This window comes from Zosterops lateralis (genome assembly GCF_965231275.1).
Source record: "Zosterops lateralis genome assembly, chromosome: 3".
Lineage (NCBI taxonomy): Eukaryota > Metazoa > Chordata > Aves > Passeriformes > Zosteropidae > Zosterops > Zosterops lateralis.
Window position 1 is genome coordinate 66,066,189 of NC_139764.1, and position 18,193 is coordinate 66,084,381.

Consider the following 18,193-nt stretch of genomic DNA (forward strand, 5'->3'; position numbering starts at 1 on the left):
CATTCATTTAATTGCCTGAAATATGCCAGGATTTCACTCAAAATCATCTCAGGCTTGTGATGCTAAATTATTTTTATTCATAGCGAGTTCAAAGGGAGCTAATGACTCTCAGCCCCTTCTACAAGTGAACAGTAACAAACAGGATGGCCAGGCAGAGATGGGACCAATGGGAGGAATCCCTATGGACAAGAGGTCTGGCTCCCTGGGGATAAAAAGTTTGTCTCAGGGTTGGCACCCTGGAAAACAGCTGTCAGGGAAAGCTGAAAACTCCTTTGTCAGCACATTTGGCAACAGGCTGGCTGTGCAACTTGAGATAGCTTTACTTTCACCAGCAGTTGTCCCAGCTGCTGAGGGCTGCCTTCAGGTCCTTTGGATCCTGCTGCACAGTCCTCCACTCCCCAAAACAGAAGAAAGGAACAAAACCAATCCAGCCTCTTATCCCCAACACCACCTTGGACCACTTATTGTGAAAACCCACATCAGCAGGTGGGGAATAGAGGACCAGGTCCCTCGTCCTGACATGGACAGTGTGTTTCCTCAAAAGACACCCCTGGTCTGTGCTAGAGCACCACCACCTTCTCCCCTTCCACAGCACACAGCAGAGCCACCTGCAACAGACCTCCCAGGTGACATCTGCAGGTCTGTGTGACACGACACAGGACAGAGACACCAGGCTTCACTCTTGGGTGTCATGAGAGAGAGCAGTTTCACAGGTGTGACATTTTATGCCAATAAAATTTGCTGGATTAATTTCTCTGATTAATTCAGATTTATTTTTTTTCCTGGTAACTATCTTAGGATAATTTTTGTTCTGGCAAACAACAAATCGCTTTTTTCTGGTGAACAAAAATCCCCCTCAGATGACGTATTTTAGATTTGCATGTTTTTCATAAGCTGAAATTTTGAAAATTATTTAGAGGCTTAAATCCCCAAATGATCTGTCTTATCATTCCACTGTAAAAGGCAGTTTGAAACAGAGTTTCATATATTATTTAAAGCCTTGTAGATTTGTTATTTCCTGACGGCCATTCTAATTTCATGAAGTGGTTCTGTATGCTAGAATTTTCTCAGCAAAGCTGTCTTGAAGATTTAGGTTAAAAATAACAAATATATCATGAAAATAGTAAAAATGTCACAAATTGGTAAAGGAAATTCAGAGAATTTTTGTATGTTAACAGCAATGTGGAGGACTGGTGCAGTAAAACAGAGACATTAATTTTTAGACATTTCAAAAGTGGTTTTCACTGGTTTGGGTTGATGGCAACATTCTTAAAGAAGTGCTTTGTCTATCACGTGGGGTTTTTTTAATCTTCCTTTGGTAGACCAGTAAAAGTCCTTTAAATCTCCACACAACCTCTTTTTGCAAGGAATCTAATAAGAAACATCACAGTTATAGTCCAGATTTCCATGACTGCAATTGCTTTTCTGTTAACAAAGAATCTTGGACCCCCCAGAAGAATGCTGTGGAAGTGGAAAAGGTTCTCCTTGGTCTTGCAGCACCGCAGCACTCTGTGGGAAGACTTCCACACTTCACTGCTGCACCAAGGCAGTCTGTGATCATGAGTGGCACACTGCATGAAATGATGCAGATAACCACAGCTATAGGTTGCTCTACCCACTGCTGTTTCTTGTCTGAGATTCTGATCCAGTATACAAGGGACTTTGTTTCATGGAAAGTCCCACACTAGAGTTTTTATAGGAGCTAAGCTTGCCTGATGTGAATGAAAAGTATATGTCCTCCCTTTAAATGCAGGGCATCGTATATCTCCAGTAACAATTACAGAATCACCAGAGCCAGGGAAGGAATCTAGAAATCATGTTGGTTAATGTACTTCAACATCAGGGTTAAAAATATTTTAAAAAATTAAAAAAAAAAAAAAAAAAAAAAAAAAAAAAAAGCACAAAACCAAAAACTTTACCTTGATGCAAGACAAGTGAAAGGCAGTACCCCTCAGGCACTGCTGGCCACAAGTGTCAACATCTTGGAAAAACAGAGGTGCAACCAGTGCTGCTACCATCCCCTCTGATATCAGACAAGTGCAGCCAAGGACTCCCTGCAGAGATTGGGAATAGCCAATGATGTAAAGGGGAGCTTCCCAGCGTGAGTTCCTGCAGCTGCTCACTGTGCCAGTGCTTTTCCTTCCTTCAAAGGCTTTCTTTCTGGTCTATATATAGAAGAAATGCAGATGTCTGCTGTGAGTGGGTGGAAGGCACTGTGGAATAGCTGCTTTCCAAAGCTACAGAAGTTAAGGCAACTGCAATAATGCATTTGACTCATCCTGTACTTGGCACTGAGTCAGCATCTTCGAGCAAAGGAGGGATTGCATGCTGCAAGGTCACACACAACTAGTGACAATCAGCCTAACAGGAATAAGAAGCAAGAGCAGCTTATTTCAGTCACTTTAGTAAAATCATTATAGAAAAGAGCTACCCAGGACTAAAGGGATTCTAAACACTGCTCCATAACCAAACTGATATCATGCAGCAGGAAGAGGCTGAAAGCTGGCACATCCTCAGCATGCCTGACTCATGCTCTCACTGACATGACTTGCTTGAATGAAACAATCAGTGCTGTCCTGTGGATGCCATCCAGAACTTCACCAGATAGATCCATATTGATGGTAATATCAGATGATATCAGCTACCTGTGCATTAAATTAGGAGAGAAACGGATCTCTCACCATTTGTTGCCAACATGCTACTCTCAGTCTTGCCTTGGTGAGGATGTTATGGTGTGGATGGGAGAAGTCTTATGGCTTTCCTCCTTAATTCCTCCCAACCCTGCTGTGGAAGTGGACATTAGCTAGGCAAGGGTCAGAAAGGGCAGCCTGTTCCTTCTATGGACTGAATGGAAAGCAAGGACAGAAATTTTGTTTGCACACATCTTGACTTTCTGTAAACCAGTTATTGATTTTCTTAATTTATAGCTCTTAGAATTTTTCTACCTTTGAGACTGAGTTTGCTTTTTCCTGAAAACTGGTCTCCCTCTTCAGCTGTTACATGGAGGTGAGGAGGAATTATAAAATTGCCATTAGAGAAAAATTACTGTACATTTGCTTCCTTTTTTGCTCATATCCATACCTGAACATTTATTTCTCTTGTTGTCATACATTGGAAGAATTTTTAAAAGGCCTGCCACTAATGAGGAATTTCATATATTAACCCCCAAGCTGATGCAGTAGCACACAACAGACATCCAGCTTAGTTTTATGCAAGGCAACTTGAGTTCCACAGAACAATTTCACCAGCCTACAGGGAGAGTCAGGCACTCAACATTATATTTAGAGTTTGCTGGAAATTTTTCAACTGAAAAGATTTTCAATATAAACCAGGAGCATTATTGATGAAAATGTGATTATAAACTACATTATGAACAGCCTCTTGAAATGATTGTTTATTTGCTTTTGCTGGTACCTGTCCAGCTGGCTAGAGAAAAATAGTTGTCTTCCAGGTTTTCTTTCTACATTTTTTTAGTCAGTTTTCTGATGGAAAATGTTGAGAGGGAAAATGGTAATAATGTGAAACAAAGCAGCATTTTTCAAAATACTCTTTGTTTAGGAAAAAAATGTCCATTTCTCACTCCTTGAAATTTTAACAGCTCTAATTCTTATGTATGCATGAAAGGAAGAGATGAATTGTTCCAGTAACTTGTCCCCTTAAGCAGAAAAGCTTGCCCCGATGTCTTGCCTGCCCGTGGCTGCTAGCCATTTTTCATCATATTTTTCCCATTTTCATCCTTTCTCCACCCCTTCTACAGCCCCATGCCATTTGCAGAACACTTGCAGGTGCTGTTTTTCCCTGGCATTCCCTGGGCTGCTCCTGCACCAGCATGACTGTTTAATTCCGCGTGTGTTGGCAGAGCTCCACATGGAGCACTCGCCAAGATTTCCCCTCTCTCCCCCTTGGTGGATGAATGAGTGCAAAATAAACTCAGCAGAAATTTGCATTCAGGCTTACATGGACAGAACACAGAGTTTGATGGACTGACCAAACTTCTCAGAAGTTTTCACTTTTCTTTCAGTTTTCTTTTTCTTTCAGTCACAGGGAGAAGGGTTGTCACATTTTCAGTTTACCCTGTATATGAAAAGAGCTGCACACAGCTAATGAAAGTCATAGGAGCAGCTCAACTGCGCTGTTAGGTCCAGAGCATGAGAGATCATATATCACTGTAACCTACCTAACCTTCCCTGTACTAAATGACAAACTGCTGCAAATAGCCTTTGGGTCAGGTCTTGCATTCACTAAAATACTTGTCCTTCAGCTGAGGACTCTGTTGAGCTCACATATATCACACGGCATCTTAAATCACACAGACTTGCATAAATGCTAAACACTAATTAAGAATGAAAAAGCAACTGAAAGATAAAGTCCATGAAACAGGTCAAATCAAGGCTTAATTATATTTAGAATTTATCTTTTTAGATGACCTCAGAAAGATAGAAGACTGCAATTTTCTATGTGTTTATTAAGTTGTTACTGTACTTCATGCTGCAACTCATATCTCCCTCAGAAACCATTCAGACTACAGCTTGTGCTCAGCCAGGAAAGGATTTCCAGTTGGACACTTCAAGAAGCAGGATGTGGCAGCCTTGTTGAGCTCAGAGGGGCTTGGATGGTTCTGAGAAGCTTTTCAAATTGTCTTTACATAGGACATGTCTGCTGATTAATAGATCCGAACAAGCAGTTCTTAAAAGCATTTCTTTGAAAGATTTTATTTCACAGAGCATTGTTTGTTGGGAAAATGTTATTATTTGAAATCTTTCAAGGACTGATCTAAAAACACATTTTGGAATAAAACAGGAACTAAAAATGTTGGCTTTGTGCAGCCACATAATGTAGTAATCATTAGTTAAGCACTTCTCCATGCATGCCAAATGCTTTCTGAGCAGTGTTTCTGCCCTGAGGAACAAGCGTGTTAAGAAGAGACAGCTAAACAGTCAGCAGACACTGAAGAAAGGGAAAACGATAGACAATTTATATCTCAAATCAGTCAATTCCTTGAAAGTACCATGGTAGCAATGTTGGGGTTTTTTATGTGACAGAAGGCAGGAAGGTAGCAGATATGCTCAAGGAGGTCGGTCAGTGAATATAGAGCTTTTAGGTGATGGAGAAGCTGACAAACTGGCTGATTTGATGTGAATTGAATTGCACTGAGGTTTTCAGAACTGAGTAGCACGACTTTGTGTAGGGCACACAGTATAAATAATGAAGAAGAGAAGGAGACATAGTACTGAGTCATGTGTTCTGAGATAAGATATGAGTTGCTGGCAGGGACATGCAGGACCTATTCTGAGCACAGCTTCAGAGGAGCACACTCAGAAGAGAGAAGTGACAAGGGAGGAGAGAAGGAGATACAGTGCAGGAGGTCAGGAGGAGTCACTCACACATAACCAGCACTTGTCTTCTGCATTTCAAAATATGATGTTAACACAGTAGCCATATTTGATAATAACAGTATAAACAAGTTCGTTCCAGCCCTCCCTCCATTCCTAGAAATCAGGCACCGAGGATGGTATAGCACTATCTCGATTTACAGTCTGTCATCCTCCCTTTGCACCTGGGCTGTTGCAAGTGTGTTATTACTGCTGGCCTCTCACTCAGCAGCCCCGGATGCAGAGGTGTGATCCCCTTCAGCAGCTGAGCTATGGCCTGTGTTCTGCTGCCTGCAGTTCTGGATTAGTCCCTAGAAAACTGTTACCAGCTGCTGGAATTTAAAGAAGGTCCAAAGCTGCTTTGAATTACACCCCAGCTGTGATTAGTGTTGGAATGCAGTGGGAACTGAGCTTCTGTGAAAACTGCGTGGCAATGTTGTGCAAGGCAAGGAAGGAAAGAGCCCAGCATATTTGTTTAAAAAGTCACGATATATCTGCAGCTTTTAAAATGAACATTTAAAAGGAATTCAGACAAAATTGTGATTGTTAGGTGTTTGATACATCGTCTGATTAGTCTTTGTTGGAATTATCTGTACTGCAGAATAACTATCTATACAGAATTCCCTGCATTAGCATTATAACCTAATCACATCTCTATAGCTTTCTGTATGACTTTTTTAATTGGTTCTGTAATAGCCTCAATGTAAAAAACAGTAACCTGAAGTGATTAGTCATTCATTATTTCCCCTGTCCCTGACTCAAAAGAAAAGAGATGAGCTAATCAAATCCATACCACTACACAGTCTTTTCCAGAAGTAGATAGAAGTACCAGAAGCTGCTTTTAGGGGGCAGAAAATAATTTCAATTCTTTCCCCAAATGACTGCACAAAGTTCGATGTGGAGTTCTTACAGTGTCTTCCTTGAAACTACTCCGGATTTATTTACGTCAGAGAATTCTTGCAATTGTGTGTAAGTCAAAGACTTATGTAGCAAAAAGGAGAAACATATTCCTTTCATGTCCAGCCCTATCTTATTGACAGAAAAATATTCACTGGATTAATAAATATTTAACAGCAAAATACAATTCCAATCAAACTATACATATGAAAGTAACATATGTAGAAGTTATAACTTGCAGCTAACTATTCTGGTTTACAGTCTGGAGTGATATTAACTGGCACTGTTTTATAAATCTTAAAAGCTAAGGCCTAAAGAGCTAGTTTTGCATCTTGAGACAGAAAAAAAGAGGTTGTATGTAAGGTGTATTGTTTCATATTCTTAATTTAATATATAATTCTATACCTATATACATATAAAATATGCAGTTATATACCAAAAAATATAACAAAAGTGTAACAAAAATATAGCTAAAGTGAACAAAAATGTAAATATACTATACAGCCTTATGACAATACTCCATTTTATATATGATTTCTGTAGATTGTGACAATATGATTTTATGTTAAGCATTATTTAAAGGCTTAAATAAAGTCTGCACGTGTGACCACTATTGGAAGAAAACAAGCCCTGTGAGGAATGACTGAGGGAGCTGGGGTTGCTTAGCCTGGAGAAAAGGAGACTCAGAGGTGACCTTATCATTCTGCAAGTTCCTGAAAGGTGGCTGCAGACAACTGGGGGCTGGTTTCTTTCTCCAGGCAGCGACTGATAGAACGAGAGGACACAGTCTTGAGCTGTGCCAAGGGAAATATAAGTTGGATATTAGGAAAAAGTTTTTTTACAGAAAGGGTGATAAAGTATTGGAATGGTCTGCCTGGGGAGGTGGTGGAGTCACCATCCCTGGATGGGTTTAAAAAAGACTGGATGTGGCACTTAGTGCCATGGTTTAGTTGAGATGTTAGGGCTGGGTTGGACTCCATGATCTTGAAGGTCTTTTCCAACCTAGTGATTCTGTGATTCTGTAGAGATAACTTCATTAAAATTATACATGTCACTATTTAATTTACTAGTGCATATGTAGCCACTGAACTCAGTACAACACATCTTTTCATGTTAATCACTGTACATAGCTAGAGAAAGCTCCTAACTTGAACAGTTTGAATCTAATTAGATTAAATGAAGAAAGAACATATTTTCAAACATGGAACTGGGCCACAGATATTCTTAAACTTTGCTGTCAGCAAATAGTCATTAGGAGAAAGGGAAACTCACATGGACATACTGAGTCCTAATGAAGTATCCTAAATTCAGTGACCACACTTCTCTCCTAACATCCATCCTATTCTATTATTCCCCTTTTTATCTTATTATTTATGCTCTGTACTTCTTCTTTTTTTTTTCCTTCTTTTTTTTTTTCTTTTTTTTTTTTTTTTCAGCCTGAGTATATAATGGTCAAAAGTAATACCAGAGGGGCTAGAGGATAGAATTTGCATTAACAAGCTGATGATGGTGCTGTTACCCATTTATTTACTTAAAACTGCAGATCTGGCAGCAGAAAACTAAGAGGGAACTTATGTTTCCCTGAGTCATCCTCAAAAGATGTAACAACAAGCCCAGGGCATCAAGCTGACTGATGTTACATAGAAGCTAAAGTGCTGCTGCTCAGCATTGTCATGACCCCAGTGCTCTGCATGTCTGTATTTTGTGGGATGCCTTCCAAAGATCTGCTCTATCCCCCATCCTGCAGTCTCTCAGACTGGAGAGGTAACCTTGGGCTCCAGCACCTAGGAAGAAGATTTAAAACACCATCACAAGCCTTTCGCAGTCCTACCTGGCTCAATAGCAGCCTTCTGATACTGGATTTGCTTGGACTCAACATGGTCAGCCAGAATATCTAGTTAGGTCACAAAACCCTTGATTTGCTAAAAAATATTGAAAAAAAATTGGCTTTCTATCAGATTTGAGCTTATCTTTTGGACAGCACATCAATACTGTTTGCAAGCTGTTCTCCATGGCCATTAAAGCTGGTCAATTGGCTGCTGATGCATTGAGTAGTGTGGAGTTTTTTTCATTCTGTTTCTCCTCTTTCATCACATGGATCTAGGAAATTAGGATTATAAAAGAAATTAGTCACTGAATATGCACTGTAAAAAGATGAAGGTGGGATAGAGAGAAAAAATCAGCTCTTACTGAGACAAACAGCAATTTTATGCTTGTATAGCCAGCAGGTGTAATTCAAATGGAGCTAAAACTTGAAGACTATTTTTAATGCAAAATTTTTGAAAGAAGGACATTATTTCCTAACTGTGTTTTATCCAATTACTCTGTTCTACTCAAATGGTCACAGCTATTCTAGATCAGAATAAGGTGTCCTTTTCCTGTAATTAAAACACCTTTTTCCCCTCTCTTGTCTGCACATCAATTGTCATTTCAAGTAGTGACATTTGGTATTTTAGGAAGGTAGAGCCTACAGCATGTAAATGTTTTACTGCGATTTAGATATTCAACTAGTGTAAGCCCATGTTGTATCAGGAATTACAGGGCAAAACAATTATTGGGGAAGGTCAGAGATAAAAGGTAAGCAGTGAATATGTCATGACTGATAGGAGAATAAAAAATACCTGTCTTTTAATTGTGTTAGCAGAAGCTAACTCTATGACTTTCTTTCTTATTACATATATATTTTTTAATGGTTTATTGTTTTAAGTGACATGAGAGATTAAGAGGAAAATAGCACATGTTGAAATATTTGAGCAGGGATTCAGCAGAAATTTTCACATAAACCCAAATACAGGAGCTTTTTCTTACATTCCTAAGTACTGCTACCAGATAAAAATGTTAGATGTCCATATTGAATGATACTTTTGCAACAGATCTTGATAGGAATAAGGTGTCTCCAGAATTCAATAGAAGCAGATACAATTTTTCAAGCAAACATTTTAAAAATAGATACAGACCTTCCTTCATACACTTGTGTATATATGTAAATATATCATGTCCTCTGTCACCTCCCTACTTTTGAGAGACAAATCTGGGAATCTGATTCATTACAAATCCTAATATCACCCTCCCACCACACACTAATTTACCAAAATATTTTCCCTAGAAAATGGCTGTCATCCAAAAATTTGAAGCTGTGGGCTATATTCTGCCTGTGTATTTCAGTTTTGTTTAAGGTGTGCTACAAGGCAAGCATGGAACTCACTGAGTTCCTACTAATGGCAGGATGGGGGATCATTTTCTCTCATGGAGAGTGACAGCACCTTAAAGAAAGGATGATAGAAACTGGACACCTGATTTCTTCAGAGCAAATTTCCAAATTCTGAGCCTAGTTTCAGGGGGTTGGTGGGAAAACAGAAAATTCAGGTACTGATGTAGAAAAATAACATGGTAAGCCTGCTTGGAGGAGTTGTCCTTGTGACAGGTGAAAGAAAGGAGCACCCTTGTGGAGCAAGGGAAAAGCAAAACAGGAAAATACAGAGCACAGGGTGCTTCTGGTGGAGCTGCTTTTTCTGCCTCCAGTACCCAAGCTCTGGTGGAGTGAAATGGGGATTCCTGCTGTGGCAGTGCTGGCAGTGCCCTGGCCCTGCAGCTGGAGTACTTCTGGGCACCCACGGAACCAGCCTTCACTCAGCAGCCTCTGACAGCCCCACACTCCCCAGTCTCTTCTACATAATTCTGGTAGTCTGGTAATTTCACCACAATAAGATCAGTTTGCAAGGTTTACTGTCAATGTGGAGGGGAATGATCCTTCACTTAATATCATTCTACAGACAAGGATCATACCTTCTTAGGACAAGAGAAAATGACATTAAATTGTGCCAGGGGAGGTTTAGACTGGATATTATGGAAAATCCTTTGTGAGAAGGGCTGTCAAGCATTGGAAGAGGCTTCCCAGAGAGCTGCAGAGTCAGTATCTAAAAGATGTGTAGACATGGCACTTAGAGACATGGCTTAGTGGTGGACATGGCAGTGCTGCACTGACAGCTGGACTCCATGATCCTCAGTCTCTTCCAACATAAATTTTTCAATAACTCTGTGATTCCTTGATTCTATACTTTCTAAAAAAAAGCTACGTTCACACAACTCTGTAAATAGCTAATCATAATATTGATGACAAAAATAATATTTGGCTGAGATGGTCAGCAGCTTCATGAACAGTGACAATAGCAGATACAACAGAAATTGTACAAGAACTACGGTATACCTAGTAAAACAACTGTTTTGCATACATCTTACTTTTAAAATTATCCATCTCTGGATTGAGACAGCAGCAAGAACCGAACAACAGGTAATTCTTACATGAGTGCACCTTCCTCTGGAATAGTTGGGCAAATCTCCTGATCAGAGATTTTTGAAACTAAATTGGACCGTTCATCCAAAAGTGTTTGTTAGGAGAAAGTCTGTGCGGAAAAAACCACAATATGTCACTTTAATATTTCCTTTCTAGAGTATGATTCAATTGAATTAAAATAATCCTGGACTTTTTCAAATCTATTTCCTATAGGAATATATTTGATAGTCCTCAACAAGTTGTTCCTAGGCCTGCTAAAGACAGGAAAAAAATTATTTCAGTTTTGCAGTAGTACTGCAAAATCGCAGCCTTTTTTTTTTTTCAAAATTATCTGTTTTATGTATATTTATGCTCATATGATGAATATAAATACCTGATGCCCATACACCAAGTGACAGTCTGTAAAAGTTAGTGCCAGGCAACCCAATATGAATCTTTCACTAAATCAATTTCAAAAAGTGATAAGTGTTGTAGTACCTGGTTTTCATTATGCAACTTCTCCAGACAAGAAATTAGTAGAGATTTTGATGAAAAGGCCACTTCTTTTTCTTGCTTCCACCTGTCCCATCCCCTAGATAATCTGATCTCAGTACAGGTCTAGGGTGCTTAGCTGATTTTAAATCCTCTGTCAGGATCACAAGTACCAAGGGCTGCACCCACACTGGTAAGTCAGCGCCAGGATAGAGGCTAAAACAATGTTCTGTGGTTGTTCACTAACATAGAGCATTCTCCCTGACTTGCTTTTAGGGTCATGCCACCTAGAATTCCCTAAGGCAATGTTCCAGCACTGTTCAGCAGGTTGTAAGTAAAATAGCTGTGGTCACCCTGTTTTAAAGGATATTTAGCCTTCAGGTTGCAAACTTCTTTTAAGGCCAGAGAGCAGGCTATAGAGCAGGTTATGGACTTCTTAATTTACCAGTCCCAATGTAGTGTTGGATACTGCAATAACAATGTCACTTCATGGCTTTAAGACCTCTTGGCACCACGTGCATTCTGCCTTGTAATGTTATCACATGGTGGAATATCAGCCTTTAACATGAAGGAATTCTGCCTCCAGGGACACAGGTGGTTGTGCATGTGACTGCTATGGGATATACTAGGAGAAACGCTTATGTAAAACAAGCAAGCATGTGCACCTTTTAGTGGAAAATCCATCTCCCTTGAATTGTGTCTCCAGAGGGCTATTTAAAATGTTTTTTAGCAGCATGAAGATGCAATATTGTGCTCAGTAATTCTTAGTACTCTTTGTGGCAGGAAAATTGTTCTCCTAATCTCATACTCCTGAGAAGCATAAAAGAAATAAAGCTATTGATATTAGTTCCTGGACTCTGAAGAGATGCCATTGTAATTTTGTCACTATACTACAGAGACATGTTCATCAGCATTAGACTTTTAATTGTTGCAAACCAATACAGAATTCAGTTAATTGTGTCTTTTAAAAACTCTCTTTCTCCATAAAAGTAGGTTTCTGCATTAAAGTAGGTTTAAACAAATATGTTTCCCTTATAAGAATTTACATTGCTGGGTATATATGTTAGGATGTTTGTTATCCTTATTTTGCTTCATAAGTTTTACTTGCGATCAAAGGACTTAGACATCACAGCAAACAAAGGATGTGCAACGTTCATTGGTACCTTTGCATGTCCTTACCTATTTATGTCCCTGCCTGTAACAGTCATGTAGCCCTCCTTGTCACTGTGTGCCTGGGCCAGGATTGTAAATATAAATAGGCAGCCACTTGCACACTGGTGCTGTGCCAGACTGGCTGGGGAGGAAGAAGTGGCAGACACCAGTAATGAGAACTAGACACCCAGGCCAACAAAGTGGTCAAATGTCCAATGTTCCCTAAAGTGCCCGTGGCTTCACACAAAGCATTCCAGTTTCTTACACCAATATAACACAAAATTTGAAATATGAGATTTGTTTAATGAATGTAAAGAATGGAAAAGAAGACATTCTCCAAATACTTTTCTGCTAGCTGCATCTTGATTGCTCCTCCATTCTATGGCCTCAGGATCAGAGTTGTTGCAGTTCTGAACTTCAGACAAAGCCAAAGCAGAGAATGAGTCATGAGCAGGATTTTGTCCCGGGTTCTCTGATGTTCCACTGAGGCCAGAATTTCTCAGCTCTGTGGGGGTTTCATTTCAATCCACATCCACATTTGTGCTGGAATTAGTCTGCTTGAGGCAGGGGAATGTTTTTTCAGTTGCATTTCCCCATTAATGAATATAAAATCCAATCTGATTAATAACCAGTGTGTTGCAAGCCCCAACCAACTCAGGAATAAATGATTAGCCAATGGATCTTGCTGTCAAAAGAAATGATTGAGGACACAAACCGAATAGGATTAAATTTGACACTAAAATTTTAAATAATGAAAGCAGAAAAATACCATATCCTGAACACAACCCAATAACTGACTGAGAGGGTCAGGAACTAATTTCCCCATTAAGTAAGTTCATCAACAAATGAACATTTTGATAATATTTCATCATATTGTTTCTTAATAATTTTTTGCCATTCAGTTCCAGGGAGAGGGAGAAGTAGGGAGAATGAAAGAGCTGCCAGATTTTGGTCTCCCATGGAAATTTTTAGGAGTAACTTGCTCAGATTCTCTCAGTATAGGGGGAAAGAACAATCCTGAGAAAAGGGGTCTGACCCCGTGTGCCCAGAGGCAGCAGAGTTAGCACTGGGTCAGGCACACGTTATGAAGGTACAAAGGCATCAGGGAGAAAGATGCACCAGGGGCAGGTTTTATTGGGCACTTCGGACACTGGTCCAAACTTGGGCTGAACTTTCCAACCTGCCCAGAGCACAGCTCTACCCTGACCACAGAAAGACAACCACTGCCTAGGCAAGCTGCCAGTTTGGCTTAGTCTGATAATATCCCTGTTCCTAATGGCAATTTTTAGGATTTTTTACAATGTAATTTTGATAATTCTAATTCATGTGCATCTGCAGAGGATGTTGCTCAACAGCTATGAAACTTTTGTGCCTGTGTAAAAAATAGATGTAAAAAAAACAGATGTAAAAAAATACTCAGAAAACCAATTGATAAAATTTCTTTTGTGTCATATCAGCTCTTAGTCTCTATTTCAGAAAATGTGATATGAAAGAACTGGACAATCTATAGTGGAATTATTGCATTGGAAATCAGCCTAAGTATGGAATTGTGTCTGGTCTTTTGCAAATATTAGACCAAATACATTGTTGCAAATGTTTTACACCAATTAGCAATTCATTCAAGAAGCTGTACCATGTACAGAAATCATTTGCCTCCATGAATGATCATAAGGTGTTAAAAAAAGGTAATATTTGAATCCTAGATTTAAATCCTGGAATTGCATCCTCAAAAGAGAATTATCTTTCGCAGATCGTGTGCCAAGCTTTTTCTGAGTTATTATCACAGATGGTGAAAAATTCCCATGGCCTTATACTCATGTTCTTTTTCATTCCAAATGGAATCCTTTGTGAAATACCAGCGTGACTGCATATGTTTGAACTCTGACTGTCCACTTAAACGTATGCTGCACTTCAGTGGTGTGGTCTCTGGGAGGGAGTGCTAGGCTCTGTTACAGGAGGTTTAGAACAATTTATTTTCACCCCAAGGCCACTGACATTATCTCTGCCAGACTATACAGCTAAATTGGAACAGTCAGAGCTGAAACACCGTCTGTCATGCTCTTCTTAATCCAACAGAGCTGCAAGATTCACAAAGGCAACGCTAGTTTCTCACTATCCTCTACACCCAGTTCCATGGATCCATCACTTCCCTCAGCTCTCCCCATTGATCCTTCAGCTCCAGAGTTAGGGATTTTCTCACAGATCTTGCGGAAAATGAGGCATGGCTGGCTCTGTGATCTCTTGGTCACTGGTCTGATGGATGAACTCAAGATGCTTCAACTCCATCTCCCTTCCACCTGTGTCTCTATACAATGGGGAGATGATAATAGTGAGGCCCTTTATCCTGGTGAAAGATCTTCAGTGATAGTCCCAGTAGTTAGGATGAGCCTATTTAACTGACAGGAAGATCAGATTTAAGGTTATTCAAGTGGCCTTTCCTCTTAGACCTCAGATTTTCTTATATCAACTGCTATATAGTGCCCATTTTTACTTAATGTAGTAGGTATTCAGAATAAATTTTGAAAGTACCTAGTATCAGAGTTCTACAAAAGAAATCAAGAGCTGCAAATGTTCTTATGGTAGGTGTGAAATTTTATATCTGCTACAAGTTTGGGGACAAAGGTTCTGCTCACATTTTTCAGCTAAGTAGCCAGCGAATTTTAGAAGAGGTGTAGGAGCAGCTGGGCAGCTTTTCTAGTATGCCCACTGTTTGTCATTTGATAGGGGCAGAGCTGACTTCCCAGCAGTCCTGCCCTCATCCTTCACCCTCCTGCTGCTCCACAGAGCTGGCTGCTCTGCCTGTGCACCGCCTAAATTCAGAGATTCTGGGTGACAGTCCATCACACCATACAGGGTAATTTCCCTCAATTCCTGCTGGTGGAGCAGTATAAATCAGCTGGAGCATGCTTGTGGACTTGGCATTTAATGTGCTTTTTGGTGAGTAGTGATAAAAGCCTTATGTATCTGGTACTGGTACATGGAGTACGAGCCGTAATGAAATGCATCCGTTCCACAAGAAATACAATTTTATGCTTCTTAATTGAGCAATTAATTTAGCTTTGCCTAATATTTCACAAATGGCAGGGGATAAAGTTGAGAACAAGTGGTTGCTGTATTTGCATCAGAAGCTGGGGGCTAGAGAGTTGTGCAAAATTGGTAGTATATAGAATTGATTTCCAGATTAATGTTTGGATGGATTTGAATAGAGAGTTAATTTTACTTTTTTGCTTACTGATTTGATTTGAATCCCATCCCAACAGACTAAGAATACAATTTTAAAGTCTTGTCTTGTTTGACTGATCTCTGTGAGTGTCCTTGAAAGTCCTTTATTCTGACTATGACTGTACTTTTTTCCACTGGGAAACACATATTGTCCTGTAACTCTAAACTAGTAAGAGGCAAGTGTCAAGAAAACTTAGTTGTTTAAATCAAAATTGATTTGCGTGTCTAATATGACAGCTGTTTCATACAGGTGTGGGCCAATCTATGGAAATTTTGAAAAATTAATAACCAGCAAAATCTGTCTAAAATATTCTCAGTGTGTTTCATCCAAATGATAGTAATTTTATCCACCAAAAACAGTCATGAATAAACTTTAATTCAGTTATAAAAAAGAAACCAATGTTTTTGCTTAATAAAGTTATAGCAAACATGTTTAGTATGAGCATATACTCATTTACTATACATTATTTTAATATTATGTGCGTAGAAAATTAGAGATCTAATCCAGAAAAGCTCAAAGAGGAGACAATATTTTGCTCAGTGTTACATCAGTTCCACACTACTGAGGAATCCATTTTATTTGGGGATAATTCCCATGAAAGCAATGAAGGCAGTCAATGAGATGCTTTACACAAGTGGGAGGACTCTGATCATGCATGTCTAAAATGTGCCATAGAAAAGACATGATTGCCCATTTTATGGCATGTTGGACTTCACACAGAGTCTGCTTCTGGCAAAGAACATTTCTAAGGAATCACATCCAATAAATGAACCTCCAGGCTCTTGTTTTCAATGTTGTGTACACTTCTTTGGTGTGAAAACTTCTGTGGGGGCTTCATGAGCTAAGAATTCTCTGAGGTGGTGTGCTGAGACTCCAGGAAAAAAACTGATAATGTTGTACTTCCTGAGCATCTGTACTCCCTCTCTTCTATATTCAAAAATCAATATGTGATGATGTGGTTTTAGAAGGCCCACTGTAAGCAAGTGCCAATTAAAATGGCATTAATGGTGCCTTAGGCAAATTGGTATTTGTTAAGCATATGGACAGTACTATTAGCATGACATATGACTAGCATCTGAGTAATAGTCATCAGTTTATCTGAGGCAGAAGGTGCCTACTTCATGGGTCAGTTCTCTGGTGAAATATATAGAATTAAATTGAAACTAAATAATTGCTGGACCCAGTGCAATTTGGAGGAACTATTTGGTCCCTACACCTTCCACATAACCCGGAGATTGAAGGAAAAGCTGCAGTTAGCTGAGGGGGGCTACTGAACAAAAGATGCCTTCATCACAGAAATAAAAACATGTGATACCATCACACCTGTGGTGTGATAAAGTGCCTGGTATGTGTGTGTCAGTGGCTCCATAGGCTGTGTTCTGTGTGTTTTGAAACTAAATCTTTCTTCCTCCTATTGACTTCTTGCCCTCTGGTACATTGAGTTGGCTGCTTGAGACGCTTTCACTAAGTACAAAGTCAATTGACTGTAAGTAGTGATGAAGAAAATGTTGTGTGATTAATATTACAGTTCAAGCTCCTCTGATCAGTCACAGAAAGAGCAGTCAAATAAACCCAACTTCATTTCGGAGAATCACACACTGTTAATGGTGGAGAGTCTGCCTGGAGCCCAAAGGGAAAAAACAAGCCACTTGAGGCAAATCTCTCTTCTTTTACATAGAACAAACTAGTTGAGCAGTGTTAAAAGCTGCTTATTGATTTGTGCCCAGTCTGAAAGCCATGCAGTGATGTAAATGAAAATGTGTCAAGAGTCAATATTGATTTTTTTTTTCTTTTTCTTCTTCTCTTTTTTTTTTTAAACAAGGCCACCCCACTTGGGAAATGCTGTTAGCTATACCACTAGGCTTGTCAGTAAGTGAAGTAAGATCCTTTTCCACAAGACTACATATGTCCAGACATCAAATTTACTTCTTTTACTGAGGTAATATAGACAGCATGCTGAGAGCAGCTATGTTGACAAAACTTGTTTTTTTGAGAAAATTGTTAGGTGAAGAAAAAGGAATGACAGAGAAGAAATCAAATCTTAGAGAAGATAAATTTGCCAGGCTGAGCTTGCAGTCTAATACTTGCATAGCAGACCAATTTTTTGTTTTTAAATCTTTGCTTGCAATAGATTTGTGTAGCAATATAAATTATACTCAGCGAGAGGCAAGGACAAGGAAAGGGTAGAAAGGGAATCCTGTTGTCCCTAGAGGGGTGTGCACTCAGCTGAAGGAAACCTAGCAAGAGTTTCCCTCTAGAAATAGGGTGTTTGCAGACAGAAGACCTACCGGAGTCTCTCTTTGAAGTGAAGGCTAGTAGAAGGGAAATGGGTGATCCCTGAAGAGTAATCCAAATATATTATTTGTTGACTTCACACCATGCTTAGTGAGGGATATATAAAGCACTTTAAGAAAATACAGCCAACAGTTGCTTATGTTTTCTCCTCTGAAGAATCAGATGCAAACTGTAATAACTGCTGTGCTCAAAATCAATGCTGTATCTTTTTCTATTAAATTAGAAACCACAATCAGCCTCTTTTAAGCAAAATTTCTACCTTCTTAACTCTTAGCAAGTAATATTCTTCCAGGTCTTTAACAAAAGCTTCTTCTCTGTAGCCAAGATAATCTTTTTTCAATCTGTGCCACAGAATCTGGCAACTAATTGCTTACATCTCAATTAGAGGTGACAACAGGATGTGGCAGACAGCCCATTGCAGCTCTAGTCTTCTCAGAATGAACAGCTATCCACAAGGGAGGCTCATATTTAGTGTGGAGTCAGACTAGT

General features: G+C 39.4%; 1 protein-coding gene across 2 annotated transcripts in view; it reads left to right on the forward strand.

The window, feature by feature from the left end:
- The window catches only part of HS3ST5 (heparan sulfate-glucosamine 3-sulfotransferase 5), a 91,668-nt gene that overhangs the window by 44,538 nt on the left and 28,937 nt on the right, over positions 1 to 18,193 (forward strand). The window contains exon 1 of one of the 2 annotated variants that reach the window (XM_083857842.1): positions 15,028 to 15,123. The exons of the other annotated variant lie outside the window; for it this stretch is intronic. The gene's annotated coding sequence lies outside the window, so the exon portion shown is untranslated. Of the gene's footprint in view, positions 1 to 15,027; positions 15,124 to 18,193 lie in introns of those variants that run through there. 2 annotated transcript variants of the gene reach the window in all.